We start from the raw sequence: 24,176 nt of genomic DNA on the forward strand, positions 1-24,176 counted from the left end.
CGCGGTTTCCCTAAATGTCTTAAGGTAAATGTTGATTTCGTTCAAAGACTAATCTCTTCGTCGACGGAATTTTAGACCTTGATCTTCTTCCTTGGTGATTCATAAAAGAAAAACGAAAAGCCTACTCCTCAACGTTAGAAAACTAGCGCAATTTTAGGTGTCCTTGCTCTGAGGTACACTTTTAATTCAACGGTGTTTCAAATAAGTGATAAGGCCGCTACATATCAATATGGCGGTGACAGACACTCAAATCACTTGATTTCGTGTGCTGGTGTATTACAGGCGGCCATCACCACAGGATACACAGATGTTTAGTTTCAAGTTGCACGCTTATTTGTAACCAAGTATGGAAACAAATTCCGATGTTTTATCTTAGTTCTTAGTGTATTCGCATATCCACTAATTTTTCGAAATATTATCCTGGAAATGCGGGTCAGATTTCTTGAGGTAATACGTATTTTGAATTCAGATTTAGGCAACATTATTGTTGTTAAGTGTAAAATGTGCAAGTTACGGACAGCGTGACGTTACTGTCGGTGATCTTATTATAAAATGAGGCTGCAGTTATTCAAAATAATAATAATGATAAGCTCGTTTAGGAATTTCATAATACAGTGTTTTATTATTTTGATTTGCTCGCTTGTAAAAATGGGAAATTCGTGATAAGGTCTTATGAGACCAAACTGCCTAGGTCATCGGTCCCTAAGCTTACGCACTCCTTAATCTAACTTAAACTAACTTACACTAAGGACGACACACACACCCATACCCGAGGGAGGATTCGAATCTCCGACGGGGGTAGCCGCCCGGACCATGACAAGACCCCTCAGACCGCACGGCTACCCCACACGGCTGCGCGCTTGTAAAATTACTGTTTACGTTGTAACGTATTCTGTGGTCTTAATCTAAAATGAGACTATAGTTACTACAATTATTATTATTATTATTATTATTTTAGTTTGAAAATTTAATGTACTATGTTGCATTATTCTGCTTTATTTGGTTAAGTAAGTTCTGTCTACGTTGTAACGTACTTTATGACTCATGTCGTTCACCCGGGTGTCAATTTGGAGAAAAATAAAATGAATGAACTAACCGTCAAGCCAGTGAATTTCCAATTATATAAGAAAATTCTAGATTGTTGTAGTATCATCCATAACAATAAAACTTCAGAATGTAAACAGGGCCTATTATGATATGTGAATTCTATAGCAATGCCTCCAGCCCTTCTCTGTCTGCAGTACTATGCAGGGAATTTTCTTTTTATTTATTGTAGTATATGTCCGCAACTACTTGGACCTGCTCGTGTAACGTTTCACGCAGCGCGCTGGCTTTCGAGACAGGGAGGTGAGCCAAAGCCGGATGGAATCCGCATGGCGGATTAACGACCGTGGGCTGGTACGCCGGTCAGCTGATCCTAGTTTTTAGACGGTTTCCCTTGCTAATTTAGGCAAATGCTAGGTTGTTCTCGTAATTCAGCCTCACACAATACGTTACAGAAGCACTTAAAATGGGCAAGACGCATAACAGAGTTTACGCGGTTCACAGGCAGATGGCTTTCCTCCCTTAGCTTACCTTGACGACTGTGGCGCTGGCCATAGAGTTAAATAATAAAATAAAGATTTCACAGATTCTGAATAAGCGGACCCGGTACTATACGGGATAAGTATTAGGGAAAAGAAAGAAAGATTCATACAGATAGTGGTGAGCTCATGAAGGAAATGAACGCTTCCGTCGAAATGCAACATTTGTTTAGTACGTGTGTTCAGGAAATGAGCTACCTGAAGGAAGGAATATTTTGATTTAATATACCGAGGAAGACTTCATTAAAGGCGGAGCTCAAGCTCGGAGTGGAGAAGGATGAGGGAAGAAATCGGCCGTGTCTTTCAGAAAGAAATTATACGGTCATTTTCCGTCCGGGAAACAAGAAAAATCTAAATCAGGATGCCTAGGCGGAGATATGAACCACGGCTGGTGTCGACTGTGAGTCCACTGTCTCATTAATGTGCCCTTTTTCTCATTTTTAAGTACGGTTTCCTTATTTCTCTTTTCGCGCACTATTTTCGCCTACTACAGCGTTCAGCTCGACTCGAAAACAAATTTTTTCTTCGTAAATTGAAATTGAGGCCTCCTTCTTTATCACAAATATTGTACGGTACAAACACACGTACTGCCCCGTTTTTCTGTCGGTCCCCTGTTTTGACTCTGAAGAGGGGAATATCTAGATAATTAACGACTGGATAGCAAAACGCAGGTAAATACAGGACGTAAACAACATATAAGATGGATGATTTATAATAGAAAATATGGATTTATTGATTTTCCTCTCGTTGCAGGTCAGGTAAAGTGATTAAAGTGAGAATGAGATTAATATTCGGACTTTTTCGTTCCTCCACCAGTGCTATTCGCAGATAGTCTCATACAGAAGATTATATTTTTTCATGGAATTAAAATTGCAAGGTCCAGTGTTCCTGAAGGCAATAGTTTTGATTGTCTCGTATCATAGGATACACATCGCAGTTCCTGATCAACCAAATACAACTATGATGTTTTGCAGCAGCATTCTGATCGTACAGGGTCACCACGTCATTCTATTGAGAGTCTTCTCGGACGTAAGCTACTTGGCTTCTGACAACAGCACAGGAAAATGAAATAATAAAAACTAAAATAATATGATTTCTTTTGTTATTGACAGTGTGAGATTCTCTCGTATAAAAAGACACTTCATGTGCCTCTCTATGAACGCTTCGTCACTGTGTGCACACAAAAGTAATGAAAGCGAAGTTTGTGACCGTCGAGAGAGTTTGCAGCGGTGCCTTGGCGGGCAGTCACAGCCCAGTTGGCTGGTGGGTCGCTAGGGCGCTATGCACCTCGCGGGACTCCGCTTTTTGGTCGCAGCGTCGTGCCTCATTAGCGACTTGGAATCCTCGACGCTTCACAAAGCAAGATGCAGCCGGAGGCCATCACCTCCATAAATTACCATCCCATCGCATCTCATCTCACTGAATCCACCGGATCAGCGCCGTCTTTCATGTAACGTGACCTGTCATGCAATGCCTTGAAACAGTGAACTAGTGCTGTTTACAAAATGTAAACGGATATGCGGCATTTGATGTCAGAATTATCGATGCATACATTTCTGTAATGATACACTGCAATCATACTGTCCACCATAAACGCCTGTACTAGTGGCGGAGTGTACTTCGTAGCAATATCAGAGCATTTATATCTTATTCCTTTCGCATACTGCGTACATGCACGCCCTAATCTCTTTTATGTTATTCGAATAATTGATAAGTAAGATAGATCTATGTGTTGGTGGCAGCAGAAGTCTGCTTTCCAAATTTACCCAGCAGAGTTTAGCTAGAGCAACAACGTAGCTTTTCTTCCACAGGTTTCCACTGAAGTTCCTTGAGCACCTACGTTACACTCTGGAACAGGTTATACCATCGTGCTAGGACTGTGAATCTTTTCGATCTCTGCTGCCATGCATTCTTGATAAGTACTCTGGAATCGGCCTAGAATTAGATTTCTTTGCTGATGCATCACACATTACCAGAAGCCTTTCAACAAATCTAGGTTTCCCATTCGCCTTAGTACCACGGATTCCATTTTTTGCCGCATTTCATATCGCTTACATGCTCTGCTGCTGCCAAAATTCTGCTTACAGTTAAATGCCATATTGCTTTTAATAAGCTGTAACACATCCCCATGTTATCCTTTTACCTTCTTCCCAAACATTTACGTATATGGCCAATTTTCCCTCTGTCAAACTGTACTGCAGATGCTCTCATCTTCTTGCATTCGTGATTCTTTCTCTTTTCGTTCCTCATTCAGTCACGTCACTTCTTTTTCTCCTTACTTCATTAACTGTGTTTTATTACGTTTCTCTTTCACGTGGTCTTAAACTTTCCCGGAGAATCAACTGTCTGTATTGCTTTGTATTGTAGATTCTACATGTAACACCTGAGGATGTGTTTCGTAAACGACTGTGCCCGATTGGACGCTCGAGACGAAAATAAACACGTGTCTCTCTCACTCCCTCTTGCATCCCGGCTCTCATCAGCTCTGGTTTTACCCTTATTAGTTTATATCTACCTTCCTGTAATTTGTCTCTATTTTTGTGCTCATGAAAGAATGTTTTTTTCTCTTTTTCTGCTCTACAGCTTTGGAGCTTACGCTTTAAAATGTTGTATATTTGATGTAACTTTCAACATGCTTATCGTAATGAATGTAATGCAAACCTGACGAATGCCTTGTTAGATGACGGAGATAGCCTAGTGGCCTTAATCTTCCCACTACAAATAAATAAATAAATGAAATATTACATCTAAATAGTTACACGATGGTGGCCACTACTCCAGATGGTAACCACTACTCCTGTAATCTGGTACAAGATATTTCTTTATCTCTTTGGGGGGGGGGGGCATTACCTTGCATTTACCCACTTTCAATGAGAGCTGCCAGTCATTACACCAACTGGAAAGTAATTCCAGAGCTTTCTACATTTTCCTACAGTCATCCATCAATGACACTTCGTTGAAAACAACAGCACAGTCAGTGAGCAACCTAATAGTTCCGCTGGTCCTCTGATTAATAGTTCATGCATATTGCTCCATTCCGTAGAATTCTGTATTGAACCGTAGGAAAACTATTACAAAAGTAGTTTTAACATATCGTGATTCGTTTCTAGACAATGATCACGGATTTGGAGCTTACTAATCAGTACGGCGCTTCTGCAGCAGCAGACACTGCATAGAAAATTGGTAATTATGCAAAAACAATTTTATGGTAATCTACACTGATCATACTGCTTTATGTACGGACTGCAAGCCAGGCCATTATGGACCATCCCACTGGATTGACAACGGTTGGTTTGGTAAATCGGCCAACCTGCTTGTAGTTTTGGGCCACTTTCGCGTCTGTTTGACTGAATGCTGGGCAAATTACCTATCTCGCAACCGAAACTCGAAGCACAAACTAGGTGGAAGGAAGAAAAATAGGGTTGAACTTCCCGTCGACAACGACGTTCTTATTGATAGAGCACAAGATCGTATTGGATATAGATTGTGAAGGAAATTGGCCCGATCTTCTCCGATGGAACCATCATGATACTGGTATTAAACCATTCACAAAACTACGGAAAATCTTAATTTGGATTTTCAGACGGTGGTTTGAACAGCTTTTCCCCAGAATGAGAGTCCAGTGTCTTACCACTGAATTACCTCTCTTGTCGTCCGCCGCTGGTAGCTGCTTGACGCCGGCACTGTAGCTCAGCGTGTTCGCTCAGGGAGTTAGTTACCCTCTGTAACAAAAATATGAGTGAATGGATCAACGTATAACCTAAACGAGTGTCATTGGACGTCCGCCCCGAACAAATTCAACGAACAATATAGATCAAAATGAGAAAAAAAAGTGGGCAGCGCGACGGAATGTTATACCTAACGGCCCGAGTTCGATTCCCGGCTGGGTTGGAGATATTCACCTCTCAGTGACTGGGTATTGTGTTGTCCTTATCATCATCATTTCATCCCCATCGACACGCAAGTCGCCGAAGTTGTGTCAACTCGAAAGACTTGCACCAGGCGAACGGTCTACCCGACGGGAGGCCCTAACCACACGAGATTTCCATTTTACCTCCCTCGGCAACACTTAAAATGAGAACATGCATTTATATGCAAGAAAATTACACGATTAGAAAATATATTGCGAATGCAGCTTAAAACCCCTTCTTAGATCAAAAGGACTACTTGTTCACAAAAATTACATTCAGCCAGAAAAGTATGATAATTTTTTAGCCTTGGCAGAACAATTGAGCGTCACGTCTCATTTTCGAAAACGAAAATAACTACAGCGAAGAAATAGTGCTTTTAGCAAATATCGATCAAAATCATTTTATAGCAAAAGGTGCGTTTTGGGAGCAATTTTTTGTGTTTCCTGAAACAGCAGTAACCTGGTATAAGCTCGCTGGGATTAATAAACTCCACAACAAACCGTAAATAAATAGGAATATAGAACACGCCCGATGTGTTGTTTCAGACTGCCATATCCAACGTTCTGACGCTATATTATTTCCCACTACAGATCTTCTAGTTCCAACTTTTTTGAATTTGAGGTCAAAACGGAGGCCAGAAACAGGCAGTCGAAAAAATTGTCCTAATTTGTTTCAAATGGACAAGCTGCAGCGACATTCTGACCACTGCTAACAGAAGACGCGCTTTAATAGTGTATGGTGCCTTACACTTAACTAGTGATGTGGGAGAAGGAACATTATTATTCTACGTGCGTTCATAAGTGAAACGGTGGAATTTGAAAGCCAAATATTTTCATACTAAAGTGTATTTTTACCAACCTGTAAGAAATCCAATTTTACGAAGGAGATGTAGTTGTAATGTTCCCAGAATAAGTTATACTGCAGAACTGACGTCTCTCAAGGTATAATACATTCGTGAGAGATAATAAACAGGCAGCAGCTAAATTTAGATTACGGCTGTGCCCTCCACCCTTAATTTTCTGTTAATCGCTTCAGACAAATCCCATAATGGTTTTCCTACATTAATTACTCCCCCCCCCCCCCCACTTGATTCAAAATAGCTAGAGCTAGTTACCTTCCCTAAAACCCCTGAGTTCTAATTTGTGTTTTCTTTATTTATCGTCAGCTTACATTTTCCCTACTGGGGCGGATTGACAGTCATTGTAATAGATAATTAAAACGCACAAACACGAACAAACACATATACACACATACAGTAGTGCTGAATTTATTACCCTTACAGTAATATGCATGGTTCGCCAAAGTGTTCAGAAAAACATCGTCACAGGACATACTAGTGGTCAAAACTATAAAAAAAGTCCCATAAATATGCGTCCGAACACAATAACTTGTTGAACTACGTGACATTTATTTGACTTTTCACGGGATCGGTGACTATTCAGTGACGTACATTTCCATCCGTTAGTGATATAGGCTGCCTGCCGTTCGCATCGTTTTGAGTCTTTGCCGGTATAAGAAAGGGATTAGTGATTCCATGGAGTGTGTACAACGTTAACACTGAAATGGAATCCTACTGAAGAAGGATATCCCTGCAGAAAGAGAATGAATATGCTACCTGCACTACAATGCTCCTCCCCATCTTCTACCTTCGTACGACAGTAATGTTAACGGACAGGTGGATATTACAGCGACATAATGGCCCACGTATCAACAAGTATTTATATCCAAGCACACGTTTATAGAACTTTTATTCGGGTTTGTTGGTATATCTGCTGCAAGAATAGAGGGCACTATTTTTTAATGCCCTGTACAATTGTTGGGGATTTCCATCATAAACGTCCCTGTTAACTGTATATTAATAATTTGGAAAGACAGTGTGCTGAATCAATATTGTTTGAAAAATGTTTAGCATACGTATAAGGGGAAAGACTGAATAAATGAGTAATGTGTGTAGGAATGTGAGGAGGACTATTACTAAGTAGGAGAAAGCGGAACTGGAGCCTTTGTCTGGCAAGACGTGAACTTGAAAGGCTGCAGTTGATAGGTTGGTTGCTTTCAAGGCTTATTTCGGCGTCGCGGAGGGGAAGACGGTGAATATTAGTTGAGGAAGTACGTGAAATGCTGGGAGCAGGAGAGTAGATGGGATGTTCCTGTGTAAGTGCAGCAGCAGGTCAGAGTCTTGAGAGATGGGAGTACAATGTGGCGTTTAGATACATATTTGTGAATTAACTTACCTGCTGCTATATAGAAATTGCGTAGAGGCTGATTCTAGGGTACACTGGCCGTGGTCCACTAAAAGTTCTTCTTTCCAACATAGCGTCAGCGCTTGTGGCTTGCATTTTCAAAGATTTGCCAGCACCGGATGTTCTGCTGGTGTAAAACTGAAGTTTATATCTACAATTTCGTGCCAAAACAAGTTCGGCCGGTTTTGCAATTCCTGATTGGCTGGCTTTGACCCTTTGTGATCACGTGACTTCAGCATTGACCGTTGCCGCTACGTATTTAGTTTAGTCACCGTTGTTTGATTGTTACATATACCGTTATTTTGTAGTGGTGCTCTTTACTGTTGAGGTAGTTGTTAATTTTATATACCTCAATTGCTTCCCGGATTTGAAGTGAATAATGTGTCTTTTTGTTAACTAGAATTTCAGTTTCATTAAACTTTATTGTATGGTCAATACACTGCACACATTTCTTTAGTATTATTTGGTTTTCATACTACGTCTGTGAACAGCTGAGTATCGTGTCGTTGTGGTGCTCTTCCATTCCATTTAGTGAACGTACTACAAACACTGTGGGAAATAAAACCCGAGACAGAAACGAGCTGTGCTCTTAGAAGCTTAGGGGCAAACAGTGACATGGGCACTAATTCTGTCAATAGCACGTCCCGTGAGTGAACGTAGCAAATTTAACTCCAAGCAAGACACCGTCGGTATTTGCACTGTTTGCTATATATTTTAATGCAATAGTGATACAGCCATCAACAGCGGTAAGACTTCAAACGACATGTAGTTACCTGCAATGTGCCACCAAAGATCACGGATCATTTGTACCAAAATATTCATAAAATATCCCTACGCAGACTACGAACTTTTATCGGTGGACTTCGACTGTCCCGTATCTGTAAATGTAGAGGAGAGACTCTGCCAGGTAGTGGTAGCGCAGTAGTACTCTATTACGAGAAAACGTGAGCCAGATAGCAACATCCCTTCTGAAACCAAGTATGTGGGTTTATATCAAGTTTAGTCGGTATTCTCGCTAATATTGGAACGATCTATAGAGCACCCTGTCGTCTGCGGAATAATTGGCCTTTAGCATTGAACTGGTCAGATCGCCAGCTCGACTACCTCGCGACCTGACTGATAAAACTTACCTGCAAAAGGTAAAGACGTCAGAAACACTGGGAATGAGACACTCGTCCCTATGGAAATTGAATTGTGAAGTGAGTTCCCTTGTAGGGGTGAACAAGTCTTGTTGTGTATATTGCAATTATTGTTGTGGTTGGTTTGTGGGTAAGTAACGAATTCAGTTTTAAAATGTAATCTGTGTCGGAGAATATTATGATGGGGGTAGATCCTTCGTCAGGTACATAATATAAAAGGCATTGCTTTCAGTCTGTCGATTGTCATAGGATTGGGATTTTAGCCCTTCACACAGAGACTAGGTAGTCATAGCCTTAGGTGCACATACGTTCTGGTTTGCATATGATGGATAACACAATTGCACTTGTCACCCAGTTATCTCTGTTATTGTTGCGTTTTGTTTTGTAGTGGAGCGGCCTTGCTTCCTATTATAGTCAGAACACAAAGTGGTACATTGTAGCGCTAAGTATATAGAATAAAAAAATCCGCTTGATGTTCCAAAATCCGCTGGAGTCGTAACTACGAGATATTTGATTCATTGTTGTCTGCGAAGCCTTATTTTTTTTTTTTTTTTTTTTGAGGAATGTGCAATAAAAGATGAGTTACAAAGTCTCGTTTCTTCACTAGCACTATTCCGCTATGCGTCACAGATAGTGGCCTATTTTGCTTTACAAAGCTTAGACACCATCACCGCGAAACATTCTCAGATGAAATACAGGCGTCCAATACCTCAACCATTTTTCTTACAAATTATTAACTACAGCTCTGGACTGCTGAACGAGCGAGCTGTTTCTCTCTGTCTCCAGCTGCCGAACTATCGCTCCGCGTCCGTAGCAAAAGTCGCTTAATTTAGTAGATTCCCACTTGCTTCTGTACACGGAATCGACAGACTCATTGCTGTGAAGCCCAACCTTCGACCATTCCTTTTGTATTGAGGTACGTGCCTTCTTTATGACAATGACTTGTTCGTTCCCACGGCAAAGAGCTGATCGTAATGTTTTGCTTGCTCAAAGTATGAACATGTCCACTCCTAGCGGCTAGTATTTCTCTTGAGCCGTTAATGCTTCTCAGCTCTGTGGGAAGGCGATACGTTCCTGCGCTAACACTAAGCCATGCGAACTATCTCACGTCTCGTCTGCGGCGACGAGAACGGGTACACGATGAGAAAGGCGCCAACATCTCGTGTTTATGCAGGCCTGTTTTCCTCAAACGGTCTTCCAAATGAAGTTCGTTTCGGGGTATCTGCTGTTAGAACCAACTTCTTAAACTATTTTCAGTAGTATAAAAGGCCTTATTAACGGAATACCGAAAGCTCAATATATCATATCCGGTAACTGAATCGGTCATCCCTAAAACGCCCTATATACAAAGACAATCTAGTTTCAAAAATCTTTGTTTTAAAGTCAAACTGTTGGCCCCAGAATAACTGTCTTTTACATCAGTAGTGAACATTACAGAGTATGTTCCACAACATGCTTGGGATTTTACATCGAGTACGAATTCCATGAAATAAGAACCTTTTTACAAGGACTTCACAAATTTGCTTTCTTACACAAAAAGTATTTCAGGATTCACTGAAAAAACAGATACCGATACTACTGTTAGAACAACATTTATTATGTAGAACAACATTTACCGCGTAGAACAACATTTGTTGTGTGTTTACTATACAGTGGATATATACCAACAGATTTAACTGCATTTATGATGCGTAGTGTATCTAGTAAAAAATGGGATGTTTTCATAGCATTATTGATGTCTCCAGTTTTATTATGTTTAATACTAAATCTTCTGTTATGCTCTGGCTAGAGCCACTCACGCGTTTTGTACCGACAGAAATGAGCTTTACACGTTCACCAATGAACTCAGTTCTTGCTTCTGAATTTTAAATAACTAAAATAACCGAATGCTACCTTTACTGACGTTCCACTTCTCTTCCTCAGCATTTTATGCTGAGCCCAACTCTCTTTTCGGCCATTATCTAATATAATATAAAATTTTCTCCATATCCACCATTTGGACAGAAAATTTTTCTGTTCTTAGCACATTTTACAATGGCAGTTAGCTGCTTAACAACCGCTATCCATGGGTAGGGGCCTTTCAGAAATGAATGAAGATACTTTCGGTTTCATCTTTTGACACGAACTGCCGGACAGAAGCGTAATGTGATAGAGATACAAAAAATTTGAGAAACGGTCTTTCAGAAAGATCGAGTCAGTACTACCAAGAAGTACAAAATTAGCACTGAAAAATGTAATTACCATTGCCGGGTGATGCTCCTCACTCATGTCTGTGTAGAGAATGTCTTCGTAAATTTTACACTTTAGAAGTGTGCCGAAAATAGTGCGTCTGATTCGAGTCTTTATAGCCATGCTATCCAGGTTATGCGTCCTCCCAAAGGCGAGTTGCCGCAAGCCGAGATACCGCATTATTCCGCACTCCTTTGTATTAGTGTGTTGTGCTGTATAAAGGATGTAATGTTTCAAGCAACTTCCAGTAAAACAAGGGTATGTTGAGCAAATAGTGCACTGGGAAGCAGACTACAATGCTATATACTTTAATATTATTTGAATGTACGACCACAAATAGAAACTTCTGCTCCACTTAGATTCGACCCTGGATCTTCTTAATTATCTACGCCGCCCAGGCATTCCTTCTGGACCATCGCAATCATTCAGTACATCTTATGTCATTTTTTTATTTTTTTTCCGAACTAATGTCCACAGGTTCCCCCTCCAGGAATGATAGTCGTCAGGGGAATCAAAGTCGCAGAAACAGAATGAATGGAATGGATGGCGATGATATGGGTCATAGGAAATATTAGTGAAGTCCATTCTAATAGCGGAACCTTCAATATAATGATCATGTCGTAGCAAATAATATTTGTGTCTGACCTGGATATCCTTGTCTTCTCATAGTTCCTGTTTCATTCATTTCTTCATATTTTTTGTTTGACCTCCTCCTTACCATTCAGACTGGCCTTTGCTCCCGAAATTAAATAACATATCACCAGCAAAATGCATAAATGAGGTGTTGCGGTCGTCTTCAATGCACTCAGAAACTGATAGTAGTCTTCACCACTGTGTTTACTGATTCTATACCTGACTTACACATTTCGGTCTTGCGCCACTCTCAAAGGCTCAAGTTGTGTACAACAAACTCTTAGCTGAGACAAATCTGAATTTGTCAGACGATACATACTTTGTATCCATGTGTGTCAAATTTAGATTAGTCTTAGCTAAGAATATATTATAGATATTTTGAGCCTTTGAGAATGGCCTAAGACCGAAATGCGTAAGGCAGTACAAAATCAAAAAATACAGTGGTCAAGGCTAATATCAGTTTTTTTCGAATATAACATATACTTGGTTTTTATTTCCGATTTTCAGATCGAGTTAAATAAATCTTTTTCTTGAGTTAAAACCGATTCCCACGGAGTTTCAATAAAAATCAACGATCTTTCTTTAACGAGTATGCATTGCCATAAATCGAAATATCCTCCGTTAATCCAAAGCAATGAAAATGTATTACTGAAACCGAGTATTATATTTTCTGAACTTTTTATTTTTATATTCTATCATCATATAATATTTCTATTCTTGTATTTCATGAATTTTATTTCTTACTATATAACATGAGCCAAGTACAACTATTGTTTTTCGCAGCTTAGTTTTTTTTTTGAAATTGTGATTCCTATTGCTCTATTAACCATTTCGAATTTGCTTTGTGTTCGCTGTCATAACAAGTCTGGTCTCTTCGTATCTGAGCTAGGCACCCTGTCTTACTGGTGGACGCGAGCTTAGTTTAATTTTATATAACTTCTCCGCAGTCGGAACTGCTTCGTTTATGACGTCATATGAAGTCGCAGTGATGCTACAAGAAAGAAATGTGTTATTTATATTTTTCCTTATGTTATCTCAATTCGTTGCGCGGTGTTTGCTCTCGATAGCGTTTCTTGGTTGTCTCTTCACACACGCCTTGTGTGATATTTTTCGATTTAGACATGACTTAGCAAAAATATTTTTGCATGTCATCTAAATCTGATTTGATATGACCAGTTAACAGAGATACTATCTCCCTCTATTTCCTAATGGTATTCTGCCGGTTTGTATTGCTTTAGTGGTACATGGGAGACAAATAGCCATGCGTTCTGACAGTACCTCATTAGTCCTAAGCCGTCCCAATCCTATAAAACCCTATACTTGGCTTGAAAGATATTTTCTCTGCAGACAAACCACAAGATCGGAGTAAAATGTTTTGCTATATACTTTGGAATAGGTAAAACGCGGCAACGTGATACATGCGAGTACATAACCCACGGAGCAATCAGAAATCACATAGTTCATTGAACCCTATGCAGGGAAGGATACATTATCATTAGTAAGAGTAAATCAAGAGGAAGAAGGACATATGCGAAACCAAATACTCGTAATTCCTGGTCCAGCTATTGATCAGAATTTGAGTATAAAATTACAAGGATTTTTTTCAAATGCTTGTGCTCAACAACATTTCCTCTAGATATGATTGTAGATTTTGGTGTTGGAAGCATCAGATTATTGGCTTTCTGGAACAATTCCACACAAAGTATTTATTGCTTGGAAAAGTGATGTAAGGGTTGTGCGTGGTGCTCGTCCTCGAACCTAATATAGTCAACTATTTAAAAACTGTGCTTACTAACAAGAGCCACAATACATTACCCTTCTACAAAGTTTGTTCGCAGAAAAAGTCACAGTTTGAAAATATCAGTAGCATCAAAAAATGTTGCACTATGAACGAAAATGGCTCTACTGCCTACGATTTTAAGTGACCTTGAGACATAGAGGAGCAAAATAAGAAGTGATTAAAATACCTCTTAACGTCCTCTGTGAACTCAGGGTGGTGGCAGGCAATAAAAATAGCTTTAGAATCAAACTGAAACGATTTATGTTTGATAATTCCTCCTACTCCACAGAGTAATCTGTGAGCGATTAAGATCTGTGTGTGACTGCATACACATAATATATTTTACTATGGATTTAGCTAAAAGTAAGAATTAAGTTATGGAAATACCTTCACTTGCAAAATACATGAAATTTGCAAGCTTGATGATATGTTGTACATCACAGTGAGGGGTCACAAGTATGACCGAGGGAACATACGAACAACAGTTGTTGTTATTGTTGTAGTTGTTAAATCGGAAGACTGGTTTGATGCAGCTCTTCTAGCTATTCTGTCATGAAGAAGACACTTCATCTCTGCATAACTACTGAAACTTACATTAATCTCAACTTGCTTACAGTAACCAGTTGGTGGTCTGCCACTACAATTTGTGCCCCTCGTACTTCCCTTCGTTGTCACATTGTCGATTTCTCGACGGTGCCTCAGGATGTATCCTGTCAAGAGAGACTTGCCTTTAGTTAAGTTGTGCCATAAATTTATTTGCTCTCCATTTCGATTTAGTACTTCTTTATTTGTCATCCGACCTACCGTATTTTAAAAAGTTCTATTCTCATCTCGTCTGAATTTATCACATGGGCACACTCCAGATAAAAACTAACACAGTTTACAGTCGAGGTTAAAAAAATCTCTGTTTTCAGAAATGCATAGCTTGCTACTGCCAGTCTCCTTTCTATATCCTCTCTATTTTGGCCATTGTCAGTTATTTTGCTGCCTAATAGCAAAACTCATCTACTACTTAGTGTCCCATTTCCTAATCTAATTCCCTCAGCATCACCTGATATTTCTTTTATACCCTCTTTTTAAGACACGATACATTTCATTCAACTGACCTTACAAGTCCTTTTCCATATCTAAAGGAATTACATCACGGACAAACCTCAAAGTTTCTACTTATTCTCCACGAACTTTAATTTCTTTTCCACCAGTATACTATGTTGCACTAAGCCTGATAAACTGTCTGGAGTGAACTGGAAGCCTGCTTTCAATCGATTAACTACTTTTCCATTATAATGAATGCAATCGTAAACTGTCTTTACAGTCTCGGCGAAGACTCGTTGACAAGATGCAGGTCTTAACGTGACAATATAACCTGAAATGAACTCGAACAGTAAAAAGATGTACCTAACCATTACAGATCTCCGAGTACACCGAGACGTCGATAGCCCTGAGTGCAGAGGCACATATCAGAGGAGGTTAATGAGGAAGCGTGGGTTTCTCCGGAATATTGTCGGGTAGCTGCACTTCTTGCGGCGGCGGCGTTCCGTCTGATTGGCTCGGGGCTCGGGGCGCAGGCCATTCGCCCCCGCGTTCCGTTCCACGTCACACGCGTCCCAACATGGCCGCCGCGGCCCCGGCCCCGGCCCCGGCCGCACAAAAATCTGTCCCAGGTGCAGCCGCCCAAGGTAGCGGATCGCCCAAGAATGCGACCAAGTTCAGCCTCTGCCCGCGTGCTAGCCGACACACTAGCACCGTAGCTCCACTGCCCATCACTCAGCAAACGTGCTTTGTTACCTCGACTTACAGCATCACTAAAAAATGTATACTGCAGTGTACGCGACATTCGTCACGCTGAATGACGAAAACGACGTGAACAGCTGATAAATGGTGCCTCCTGAGGCGGCCTTCGTTATTATACAAACAGTAAAACGCTGGTCACAACATGTGACAGCTGCTGCTGCTTTTGTAAACAGTCTCAGTACTTCAACTCACTACGCTGGCTTAAATTTGTGCCAATACTGTCGTGGGTGCACCCTAGATCGATATTAATGTTCTTACTGTATTGGTGCCTTGATCTCACTGCACAATTTCATTGCACATAATCAGAAAAGGGGCTACTTGTTGGTCCCTCACGATGCATCCTGTCGACCTATGTTAAAGTTTTGCGAAGTTGTGCCATAATGACTTTTTCTTTCCAGTTCGACTCAGTACCATCTCATTAGTTGTGCGATCACACTGCTTTTCATTCACGTTTCACTTCCATATAAGGCTACACTCCATAGAAATACATTCATAAACGACTTTCTAACAACCAAATTTGTATTCAGTGTTAATTTATGTGCCCTTTTTAGGATCGATGTTCTTGCTATTCTACGGTATATTTTTGATGCCCTCTACTTATGCCATCGTCAATTGTTTTACTATCCAACACCGTCTCTTTCCTTAATCTAACCGCCTCAGTATCACCTGATTTATTTACATTACATTCTATTAACCTCGTTTCAGTAATACATTGTCCAGTAACATTAATGTGACCATCTGTCAAAAACCTGAATATGGCCACAGGGATAGATACGTACTTGTGTTGATCCTTTGTGCCTTCCAGAATGACGAGATCACCAAGTTAATCACCGAGCGAGGTGGCGCAGTTGTTAGCACACTGGACTCGCATTCGGGAGGACGACGGTTCAATCCCGTGTCCGGCCGTCCTGATTTAGGTTTTCCGTGATTTCCCTAAATCGTTACAAGCTGATGCGGGGATGATTCCTTTGAAAGGGCAGGGCAGACTTCCTATCCGTCCTTCCCTAATCCGATGAGACCGATGACCTCGCTGTTTGGTCTCCTCCCCCCAAAAACAACCCAACCCAACCAATATAATTCACCAGACCATAACTCTCCCTGTGTGTACACACCAACGACCATCTGTCCGGTGGAGCTCTCGCGGTGTGGCGTGCAAATTCCGGCCTTCGTCGCCGATGAACAGCGATCAGCTTGGGTCCGTGAACCGGGCGCCTGCTGCAGAGGCCCATATGCAGAAAAGTTCGCTGAACCTTCATTTAAGAGACACTCTTGGTAGCCCATCAGTTCGTCTGGGAGATCAGTTGCTCAACAATTGCAGGTTATTCTCCCGTACATATCTCGACAGGCGTCGTTCACCCCTGTTATCTACGGCCCGTGGTGCACCACCGTTCCCTCGGTGCTTGAGCTGGATTGCGCCACTTTGCCATGAATTTTAACAATGGCGGCAGGCGAAGAGTTTTCAAACTTAGCTATTTCGGAAATGCTTCCACCCTCGGTCCGAAAGTCGATGATCGTGCCCTTTTGGACGTCAGATAAAAGGCTCCGTTAACGCATTACGACAATGACTGCATTGTTTTCCGCGTCGCCCCGACACGTTTTATACGCACTCCACTGCTAGTGCTGCCGCCTGTCGCCTGTGAGTGGTTACTGCACGTTGACATTGAACATAGGCGATGCTCACAATAATGTATCTGAACTGTGTATTTATCTTCTTATTATAATCGTTATTGAAGTTACTATTCGTACATCTCAACTGATTTTCTATACCCTTTGCCAGCATAGGCAAACATGCTGTTTTCTTCTCCTTTTTACTGGCCCTTAACCGGTATCATTGCCGGCCGGTGTGGCCGTGCGGTTCTAGGCGCTTAAGTCTGGAACGGCGTGACCGCTACGGTACCAGGTTCGAATCCTGCCTCGGTCATGGACGTGTGTGATGTCCTTAGGTTAGTTAGGTTTAAGTAGTTCTATGTTCTAGGGGACTGATGAACACAGATGTTAAGTCCCATAGTGCTCAGAGCCATTTGAACCAATCCGTATCATTGGGTCGGCTTGCCCTTTCTATCACTCTGTCGCCCCCCCCCCCTTCTCCCTCCCTCCCCATCACACCTTCACCTCCCACCCTGCACGGAATTTGTGTACCTCATGTTTGTGCATTTAGTGTTAGCCCTATGAAAGTGAGAGAACTTTTTCTAATTGTTTATGACTCGAGTAACTGGGGTGGGACGTGGCTACCATTCCAATGTTCATCTAGTTGAATGTGGGAAACCGCCTAAAAGCCAGAGCCAGGCTGGCGGAATCTCCGCCCTCGTTGTTAATCCGCCGGGCGGCACTGATTAGCCTGAAATCCCTAAGTGGTGTACTAACTTGTGCGGCTATCTAGACGTGTCGTCATAACAAAAGAGAGCTTTAATTCCTTTTGACTGAAATTTTATTCTCTCCCACTTTCTTTTTCCGTTACTACTTCCTCGACAAAAGACTGAATAAAGTTCGCGATGGGCTACAAAATTATCTCACTCGCACCTAAATTTAGGAGCATCCTTTCATGTCCTTTTAGTCTTCTAACTGCTGTCTGACTTTTGTACAAGTTGCAAATAAGCCTCGGCTTCCAGTATTTTAGCACTTATAAATATCTGAGGTCCATCTGTTTGTGCACGGATCCCAGTCGGAACAAAACCTAGCTTCTCAGATGCCTCCTCTGCTGACTGTTATTCTGCTGCCCATTGTCACTTTCTCTACTATTATTTGTTCTTCCGTTAGTCAATTCTTTTCCATGATTATTGGAATTCTGCTGATATTGGTCAACATCTCGATAGAAATACTCTGGATCAGAGTAGTGTTCATCCTGCCAGTTTCTTTCTCCGATGTTTTAGTCATTACTTTTCTGGGACCCGTTTCTCCTAGTCTGATAGCACATGGCTTTGTCCATCCACTCCACAAAATCGAGGAAATCGTCTGTCGTTTCTTATGGACTGTAGATCAGATCCCACTGCAAGTAATCCGGTAAACGTCTCTTTAAAGTAGAAATCACTGTAAGAGTGCATAAAGTCTTGTCCAAATGCACTGACTTTCACAGTTCAGTCTGCCACATGTTCCCACGATTGCTACTTTTACCTGACCAACTCACAAAAGCATTCTAAAACTGCAACTGATACCCAATCTTCAGTATCTTTTAATAAAAAGTGTCTCAAACGCGGCATAATAACAGAACAGCCACGCCTGTGCACCTCCATAGAGCTGAAACCTAGAAGACTTAATTTTTGGATCATCTAACGTACCTTCAATGAAAAAAGCTTTTCACGACGCTAGAAAATCCACTACATGGTACTTACTTTAGCCACTGAAGTATTCAAACTTAGGAGATATTGTAAAGGACGTAGCCACTGTTCTCCTTGACTCATTACAATATTATTTTATGCGAACTTAAACAAACGTGTCTCTTAACAAAGATCTGGAGACTAGTGATGTCCGATTTCATAGAGTCCACTTCTGGTTTGCCTTGCATCTGACAGTATACTACATGCCCTATGCTTGCAGACATTTATTTTAGTGCAGACTACGGTTCTTTTGCCCTGCTCTCACACCCCATTTACAGTATTCACCCTTTCACCCAAAATCCTTCTCCACGGCAGTAATCCGGTCTGTCTATCATTTCTCTACTTCCCTAACTTGCGAGTTAAGCTCCTCTAAAATAGTCTACGCTTCATCATTTTGCCTCCTTATTTTATCTAATGCTCCTAGATTCTGCACAATAAATAGCATGTGTACCTGGAAACTTTCTGCTCCCAGATATAAGAGGGGCGTTCAATAACTGATACAACACATTTTTGCTGAAATCAGGTTGATTTTATTCGAGATGCCAATACACCATCGGCTACAGAACCCAATTTTTCAATATAATGTACGTTCAGCACTTCAGCACGACGTCGTTACTGAGAGAGCCTGTGTGCTCGAATGGTACTCCACCTTCCCATTATCCACGTACTGCCTCCAGTTGAGCAGCGAGTTATTAGATTGTAATCCGTCGATCACCTCGAATGAGAGTGTCCGCACGATCCGACATTGCAGGAGTCACAGCAGTGTACGCCCGGCTGGCACGCAGAAGATCGGACAGGTTGGCGCGACCTCGTTGCGATGCTGGAGATGCCTCGCCCAACTACTCACCGTGCTTTTGTTCAGTGCTAGGTCTCCGTAGACATTCAGCAATCGCCTATGAATACCTACGATGCTCTGGTTTTCCACCAAAAGAAATTCAATGACAGCTCTCTGCATGGAACGCACCTCTATTACAGGCGGCTGCGTGTAGTGCCGCCACATATCGGAACTTCATCAAACTGTAGAGGCTCAAGCATGAATATTCCGCGATGTCCCACAGCAAATTCCACATTTTTTCCACCGAAATTAGCCGAAGAAAATATTGTGTTACATTACTTGTTAAACGCCCCTCCTACATTTATTTCCACCTCAGACATACCCAGTTTAGCCGGCCTGAGTGGCCGAGCGGTTCTAGGCGCTTCAGTCTGGAACCGCGTGACCGCTACGGTCGCAAGTTCGTATCCTGATTCGGGCATGGATGGGTGTGAAGTCCTTAGGTTAGTTAGGTTTAAGTACACTACTGGTCATTAAACTTGCTACACCACGAAGATGACATGCTACAGACGCGAAATTTAACCGACAGGAAGAAGATGCTGTGATATGCAAATGATTAGCTTTTCAGAGGTTGGCGCCGGTGGCGACACCTACAACTTGCTGACATAAGGAAAGATTCCAACCGATTTCTCATTCACAAAGAGCAGTTGACCGGCGTTGCCTGGTGAAACGTTGTTGTGATGCCTCGTGTAAGGAGGAGAAATGCATACAATCACGTTTCCGACTTTGATAAAGGTTGAGTTGTAACCTATCGCGACTGCGGTTTATTGTATTGCGACATTGCTACTCGCATTGGTCGTGATCCAATGACTGATAGCAGAATATGTGAACCGGTGGGTTCAGGAGGGTAATACGGAGCGCCCAACGGCCTCGTATCACTAGCAGTCGAGATGACAGGCATCTTATCCGCATGGCTGTAACGGATCGTGCAGCCACGTCTCGATCCCTGAGGCAACAGATGAGGCCGTTTGCAAGACAACACTCATCTGCACAAACAGTTCGACGACGTTTGCAGCAGCATGTACTATCAGCTCGGAGATCGTGGCTGCGGTTACCCTTGACGCTGCATCGCAGACAGAAACGCCTGCGATGGTGTACTCAACGACGAACCTGGGGCACAAATGGCGAAACGTCATTTTTTCGGATGAATGCAGGTTCTGTTTACAGTATTGTGATGGTCGCATCCGTGTTTGGCGACATCGCGGTGAACGCACATTGGAAGCGTGTATTCGTGATCGCCATACTGGCGTATCACCCGGTGTGATGGTATGTGGTGCCATTGCTTACGCGTCTCGGTCACCTCTTGTTCGCAGCGACGGCACTTTGAACAGTGGACGTTACATTTGAGATGTGTTACGACCCGTGGCTCTACCCTTCATTCGATCCCTGCGAAACCCTACATTTCAGCAGGATAATGCACGACCGCTTGTTGCAGGCACTGTACGGTCCTTTCTGGATACAGAAAATGTTCGACTGCTGCCCTGGCCAGTACATTCTCCGGATCTCTCACCAACTGAAAACGTCTGGTCAATGGTGGCCGAGCAACTGGCTCGTCACAATATGCCACTCACTACTCTTGATGAACTGTGGTATTGTGTTGAAGCTGCATGGGCAGGTGTACCTGTACACGCCATCCAAGCTCTGTTTGACTCAATGCCCAGGCGTATCAAGGCCGTTATTACGGCCAGAGGTGGTTGTTCTGGGTACTGATTTCTCAGGATCTATGCACCCAAATTGCGTGAAAATGTAATCACATGTCAATTCTAGTATATTATATTTGTCCAATGAATAACTGTTCATCATCAGCATTTCCTCTTGGTGTAGCAATTTTAATGGCCAGTAGTGTGGTTCTAAGTTGTAGGGGACTGATGACCTCAGATGTTAAGTCCCATAGTGCTTAGAGTCATTTGAACCATTTTTTGAACATACACAGTTTCCCTGTGTCCGTTTCTATTTGATCGGACCGGCATTCGCTGGGCAATTACCGGATTTCCTGAGCCACGACTAACAAGATACAACGACACAGCTTCGACTGTCTGCTGCCCGCATTTAACTTTTGTCTGCGATCGCGTCTGCTGATGGTGCGGCGCTGACGGCTGCGTGCAGACCCTCAAAGCGTGAACTGCTGCTGTGGTGGCGACAGCGTGGCGTTGCGCGCCGCCCTGGAGCCTGCTGTGGGTGCCTGGATTGCGCTGCTCTGTCGTGTGGACCCTCTGAGCGCCCGAAGGCCGTGCTGCTGCTGTGCTTGCGACCGACACACGTGCGTGGCGGAAACGAAGGAAGCCGTGGCCCTATCTTCTCACTCGTGATCCGCACGTACTCGACCTAACCCTCTAGTCTAAATGATGAGCAGATTAAATCCCGGACTTGGGCTCACAGTTGCGACGAACAACCTTTTCATTGTGATGGCGATGTTGATCTGGTTGCCGGTGGGGGATGATAACTAAATTTAGATTTATATCGCTTTAGTTAACAAAATAATGAAATTGTTCCTGACGTATAAATCAGATTTAAATGATGCTAGGCTGAATGTAGATTTTGTGATCCAAATAAAGTTTATTAACTACAGTTGTTAAGGCTCAATATCATGTTTGTTGTTCTTTATCACATGTACTTAATGAAGACAAGTGATTAAAGTCCACTATGTAGACAAACGTGCCGACTTAGAGCAGGAGAGGCACCACAAGACATTTTAATTTCCACTGACTATATTTTTAGAAGTAAATTCATAAAACTTCGTCAGCATGACCAAACAGGATTCAGAATTCACACTCATAGCAGTGGAAGTCGAAAAACATAACAAAATTAATTTTCTTTACATGTGAAATTTCATTATATTTTCACTTACTATTGGCTGCATTTGTTGCTATAGGCACAGTTTTCTTCGAAAATAAGAGAGATTCTTCTATGAATTTTGCACAGCATACAAACTATACTTACAGGTGTATAAAACTCTAGAATTTTCCAAATATGTTAAAAACTGTGGTAGGAATTGAGATAATTAACTATCAAAATTGAGTTTTTCTAAACATTAAGTGTAAAATATAACAGCTCATTCATTTTTTTCATGTATTAAATTAATTCTAGAGTTTCATGCACCTGTAAGTATGGCTTGTATACTGTGCAAAATTCATCTAAGAACCTGTCTTACTTAAGAAGAAAAGTGTATCTTTAGTAAGAAAGTAAGAAATGCTGCCAATAGTAAGTGAAAAAATGATGAAATTTCACATGTAAGATAAAATATTTTGTTATGTATTTCAACTTCCACTGCTATAAGTGTGAATCCTGAATCCTTCCTCGTCATACTAACAAAGTTTTATGAATTTATTTATAGAAGTATAGACACTGGGAATTAAAATGTCTTGTGGTGTCTCTCCTGCTCCAAGTCAGCCCGTTTGACATCCTGCCTTGCTTAAACAAACTGAAGTTATCTTAAGTCCCAAATATAATGGTTGGTCAACACACTTTATAACTAGAATAACAAAACAAGTAAATGTTCACTGCTTAAATGATTAAAAGTACAATCAGAATTATTACTATAAAATACATGACTGGTAAACATGCAGTCTGAAGAGCCTAATAGCTGAACAGTGTTGAATTCAACGGTGGCCCACTGGCTAAATGTGTTAAAGTTAAACTCAGCGCAAATAACTGCAAGTCCAGTCCAGCTTAACTTGTGCTAAATACAAGTTGCACTGAACAGCTCTCAGAATAAAATCAGAATGCTGACCACTGCTGATTTCTCAAGTCCAACTGCGCTCTTGCAGAATATCTAAAGTATAGACACTGTCTTCTTAAGAATACTTCTAAGCCCCAAAAGCGACAGGCTATACCATGGCCCTAACTGACGTAGGTATTGCGTCTACAATTCTGTCCAAAATAGAATCGAAGAGACAAGACGGCCACAGCCTTATACAAGTTTGCAATCATTATGAGAGAATGTAATTTGAAATCGGAATGTACCACTAGGTGCGCGCTAAAAATGTGAACAAATTGACATATCATAGTTAATTCTACAAAAAGCAGTTTGCTCACAAATTAAACAAATGAGTATTTGTACTGTATTGGTGAGATTCAGGTTATGCTCTGTGTGTTCTAAGTAAATGTTGTATATATGAGGCGTGTGAGAAAAGTAAAGACTGACAACACTGTGAGAGACCTGGCACCGCTGTGTTGCTTATTTGTGCAGACCTCTGTTTTCATCCTTTCCGGATCCTCAGGTCGCGTTTCAGTTCCGTACACTCATTATGTAGTTTTTGAGAGTGTTATCATTGAAGATGTGTTTTGTTGTGTGTTACGAAAATGGAACTCTGGAATTTAGAGCATCTTTATGCCACCAAGTTCTGTGTTAAACTTAGGGAATCCGTGAGTATGACCTTTGAACAGTTAAAACAGGAGTGTGGGGAACATTCCTTATCAAGAACTTAAGTTTTTCGCCGGCACAAATCATTTTTGGAAGGCCGAGAACACGTCGAAGAGGAACCTCGCTCAGGGAGAGCTTCATCTTCAAAACCGACGAAACATCGAACGTGTCAGTGCTCTTGTGAGATCAGATGGACGCTTGACAATTAGGATGGCAGGTGACCTGTTAAACGTAAACACTTTCACGGTACATCAAATTTTGACCGAAGTTTTGCACATGCGGTAGGTTTGTGCCGAAATGGTGCCGAAAAACCTCACAAGTGAACAGAAGGACAATTTAAGAAGCGTGTGCGTTG

This window comes from Schistocerca piceifrons, chromosome X (assembly GCF_021461385.2).
Source record: "Schistocerca piceifrons isolate TAMUIC-IGC-003096 chromosome X, iqSchPice1.1, whole genome shotgun sequence".
Lineage (NCBI taxonomy): Eukaryota > Metazoa > Arthropoda > Insecta > Orthoptera > Acrididae > Schistocerca > Schistocerca piceifrons.